This window comes from Zalophus californianus, chromosome X, assembly GCF_009762305.2.
Source record: "Zalophus californianus isolate mZalCal1 chromosome X, mZalCal1.pri.v2, whole genome shotgun sequence".
Lineage (NCBI taxonomy): Eukaryota > Metazoa > Chordata > Mammalia > Carnivora > Otariidae > Zalophus > Zalophus californianus.
The window spans coordinates 45,716,085-45,721,319 of record NC_045612.1 but is presented as its reverse complement, the minus strand read 5'-3'; positions in this window follow the sequence as shown (position 1 = coordinate 45,721,319).

Genomic DNA, 5,235 nt, shown 5'->3' with positions numbered 1-5,235 from the left:
TTTATTTTTAAATTTCAATTTCTGTAGTGTTTAAAATATGAAAACTTTATTGAATAAAAGATTGGAAATCTAAGATGATTGTGCACTGATAATAAATATGATGCTTTTATATCCATTGCTTTGGAAATACCTTCCCAGTATAGGTTTCATGGGTAAAGGCACATATTAGAACAATTTATTTGATAGTGTTTGCGTGCATGCGTGCGTGTGTGCGTGTGTGTGTATGTGTCAGTGTGCTTGTGACTGTATGCATGTTTCTATGTCTCCAACTTCTTCACAGTAATTGTACACATTAACTCATGGAGCTTTCTCTTCAGTTCACTTAGAGGCTGGACTTCCAGCCCCTGGGCTTGAAGATCCCAACATGGACATATATACAGAAGGAAGGATAAGTGCCTCTGTGTGGAAGAGCCCAGAAAGCTTTGGCCTATACAGTGGAATCAGTGTATTTCCCACACTCCCCCCACATCCCCCGTGATCATTTGGTAACATCTATCTCCATTTTCTCAGGGTTATCTTTTTCCCAGTGAAAAGGCATAGTTTTTTTAGCAATAGAAACAAAATATTTCCTTCAAGGTAGATTGTGAAACAGTAAGTACACTCTGGTCCCAACTCTCTTTGAAGAAATCACATGTTTATGAAAAGTCGGAGAGGACTGATACTTAGTTTTGTTGCCTGCTTACTCTTCCATCTATATCTCATTATTTTGTTAATGTCTATCGGGTGTTTACTGTCTGCCCCGCACTGTTGTTCATTCCTTATCTGCATTCCAGCCTTCCCGCTCTTGATCTCTAGACCTGCATAACTGGAAATGTTCACAGGGAGCAAGATGGATGTTAGTGCCCCTCCACCCCATGGGATAGTGAAGTGTGACCTCAAATGGACCCCATTCCAAACAAGTTTAGTCCAAGCTGGATCCTGACTCCTGGAATCCCAGCATCAAAATGGGAAATGACACAATTGAGTTGGGAGAATTTGCAAAGTTGGGAAACTGAGGCAACTTGTAACCCAAACATTTGTTCTCTTGCATAGAGCTAACAGACCATTGCCTTTTCCCGATAGGATCTCTCTTAATAGAGAGTGAAGGACAAGGCAACCACTGTGTGGTTTCACTCTTGGTTCTTCTTGTGGGCCTGAACTAGAGGTTTTACTTTCCCCATCACCCATTTGTTATTCCAGGTGGTAGGTTTCTGAACTGTGTATCTGTCCGCTTTATTCCTAGGAGGGTGGTTTCTCCCATGTAGTCCATGAAAGGGTCCGTTCTGAGATGACATGAAGTTTCTGCTACATGCAAGGACTCCTCTCCCAATTAAGGGGACCTGCCTGTGCCCGGCTTCTTCTTGCTGCTCAGGACTCAGCTCACATATCACTTCCTGAGAAAGAGCTTCGCTGAAAACCCCATCTATAATAATCTCTGTTCCAGTCATTTTCTACTCTACTTATGTATTTATTTTCTTCAAAGCACATATCCTCATATGAAATTAATCTGCTTATTAATTTCTTTGCCTACTAACTGCCAGCTTCCCCAAACTAGAATGAAAACTCCAGGGACCCTGCCTGTCACGTTCTCTGTGCTGTGTCCCCAGCAACACAAAAAATCATTAGTAAAATATTACTTAAATGAAGGAATTGTTATCTATTTGACACACTGGAGCAGATAGTCATTTAAAGTGGAATGGCAGGAATAATTGACGACAAAATCAGGTTATCAGAGGATTCAAAAAATTTTAAGTCTTTGCTGCAAATCTAACAGCAACAGTTTTCAAACTTGGATGAATACCAGAACCAGCTGAAGAAATTACTCAGAGGGCAAACACTTCCCATCCCATCTCCCTGGTGTCGATTCAGCAGAGCTAGGGTGGGCCTGGAATCTAGAAGTTTAGTAAGCATTCCCTGATGATTTCGATGAAGAGGTCCTTGGACCACAGTTGGAAAAATCCTGACCTAAATAGTTGACATTTGTGTACCATTCATTCAATGTCTACCATGCAGAATTCTGTGATATCTGGATTGTCACAATTCATATAATTACTCAAAAGTGCACTGGTATTTCTTTCCCACCTAAGAACACAGATTGTTTTCCTAGATGGGATCACACTTACACTCTGCAAGATTCCTGGGGGGTCAGGAGGATTGGGTATTGTTACCCTACTGTATAGATGAAGCAGTATATTAAACATGAATTTTTATTTATAATGCTTTGACATCTGAGGTCTTGTGGCCACTGGAAGGACTGTTCCTTCTAAGGCTAGCTGATCCCTCTGAATAATAACTGGATCATATGTAAACCAACCATCTAGAGCCCACCCCCCCGTCCCCACTTCCTCTGCTGGGTCTCAAACTCATCACCAATATTCCCCTGCCCTAATCACCACATGACCAGGTTCCAGACAATGAGGGACAAAACCTTATGCCCCAGAACCCACTGAAACTATTCAAACCAGCTAATCTCATGCTTTCCCTCCCTTGCCTATTCCTTCTTAGAGAAACCACGGTGAAAATTCTTGCCCTTCATTTCTTCTTCTCTCTCTGCCCCTGAGGGAACCTGGTGCTTCCCCATGTGGGTTGGTCTCTGTGTGGCACGGCACGACCCTGCCTCTTGAGAAAGGTGAATTACAAACTATATTTCCATTGACAATCATCTTTTGATCTGTTGACCTCATCATACCTGAAGAATAATAAAACCAACATTTTAAAACAAACCGGTGGAAGGGTAGTGACTTACCTAACATGTTTAGATGATGACACCCTGATCTCTTCATTCTCGCTTCAGTAACATGTCTAGCAAACTCAACATCACACTTGCTTTTTCTTTATCATTCCCTGTTCCAGGGGCACAGAATCCACATCCTTCTCTGATGTTACATCAAAAGCATGTATATGAGGATAAGAAAGTACATGAAAGGGGCGCCTGGGTGGCTCAGTCGTTAAGCGTCTGTCTTCGGCTCAGGTCATGATCCCAGGGTCCTGGGATCGAGCCCCACGTCGGGCTCCTTGCTCGGCGGGAGGCCCGCTTCTCCCTCTCCCACTCCTCCTGCTTGTGTTCCTGCTCTCACTATCTCTCTCTCTGTCAAATAAATAAATACATTCTTAAAAAAAAAAGAAAGTACATGAAATAGAAAGGAAAGTAAGAGGATGGAAAAGCACAGGAAACGAAGGGAAGAGTGGTGAAGATGCCCTAGCTTATCCTACTCAGATAACTGGAAACTGTGCAATGAAGCTTGTTCTCATCCCCAACTCTATTCCAAAATGCCTTCCTGCATACTCTAGTGACATGGAAGGTCACATATCATGTAAATGTGAACTTATTCCTGCTTGCTGTTATTTTTCCAGGTAGTCTTTCTGGTAGTGATGCTATTGTATTAAAGTCAAAGGCAATGCACTGGCAGAATAAAGGTGGGAGAGTTGGAACGGGGAACTAACATTGGCTGAGGGCCTACTAGGCACCACATGCTGCAGCTTGTGCTTGCTATTTTCAGCCTTTTTCCTTAAAATCATCAAATGTTACTATGAGGTGGGCTTCATTACTTCCTTTTGGCAGATGGGGTTCAGAGAAGAAAGCAAATACTCATAGAAGTCTAAGAAGGTTTCAAACAGACACAGGCCAACTGGGATGGGCTTCCACTGACCAATTTTGAGGCAATTAGAGCATCAAAATAAATGAGTGTAAAGATGGTAACCTCTAGAGCAAACTAGGAATCAATGGGTTATGTGATATTGATAAATACATACATACATGCATACATACATAATTAAATAAAGGAGAACGTAAAGCTCTACCCTACAGTCAAATGCCAAATATTAAACATAAAAGGAATAAAGACTCAGAAAAGCAGCATTCAACAATTACCACAGGAATAAGTGATTCCTGAAAGAATCATAAACGCATGCTCAGTCTGTACCAAATCCCAAAGCAGTCACTGAGCCATAGCAGTACTCAAGTTTGGACAATTAAGGGTGGGAGGGTATGAAATACTTAGGGAAAATCTGTCCAAAGATATGCAAGGTCTGTGCACTGAAAATTAAAAGAACATTTCTGAGAAAAATTTAAAAAGACCTACATAAATGGAGAGACATACCATTTTTGGGGGATCCGAAGATTCACTCAGTATTGTTAGGATGAAAATTCTCCCCAAACTGATCTACACATTCAATACAATCCCAATCAAAATCTTACTAGACAGTCTTAAAGAAATGAACAATCGGATTCTAATATTCTTGTGGCAGTGCAAAGGAACTAGATGAAGAAAAACAACTTTGAAAAAGAACAAAGGTAGAGGAAGCACACTACCTGGTTTAGAGAGTCACCATAATAAAGTAACAAAGAGACTGTGGTATTGGCATCAAGAGAAAGAAGTAGATCAGTGGATCAGATTAAAGCACTCAGAAATAAACCTGCACATACATGAAAAGCTGATTTTTGATGAAGGTTCACAGGTAAGTCAATGGTATGCAACAAATAATCTTCAAAAACTGGTGCTGGAACAAGTGGGTATTTACGGATTTTGATCCATGTCTTGCACCTTATACAAAGGTTAATTAAAATGGGCTCATAGGTCTAAGGGTAACACCTAACACTATAAAACTTTTAGAAGAAAACCCTTTCGGGGCGCCTGGGTGGCTCAGTCGTTAAGCATCTGCCTCCGGCTCAGGTCATGATCCCAGGGTCCTGGGATCACGTCCCACATCGGGCTCCTTGCTCTGCGGTAAGCCTGCTTCTCCCTCTCCCACGCCCCCTGTTTGTGTTCCCTCTCTCGCTGTGTCTCTCTCTGTCAAATAAACAAATAAAATCTTTTAAAAAAGAAGAAGAAGAAAAAAAAAAAGAAGGAAAACCCATTTGACCTTGAGTTAGGTGAAGATTTCCTGGATATGACACACCAAAAGCACCATCTCTGAGTGAACAAATTGGTAAAATGGACCTCTTCAAAATTAAAAACTTCTGCACTTTCTAAGATGATGCAGAGATAATGAAACGAAAAGCCATGGGCTGAGAGAAAATATTGGCTAATCATATAGGGATAAAGGCCTTATATCCAGAATATAGAAACTCTGTCTAAAGTCAATAAGAAGAGATTGATGCCAGCAAGATGGCAGGGTAGGAAGCCATAGCTCTCCATCTCTTCACAGAGACAATGATTTAATAAACATACATGGTCAAAGAAGACTTAGTGGGAACTCCAGAAACCCATTAGTAAGTCACATTAACTCCAGGGAAGCTCAAGGTTAAGAACAGTC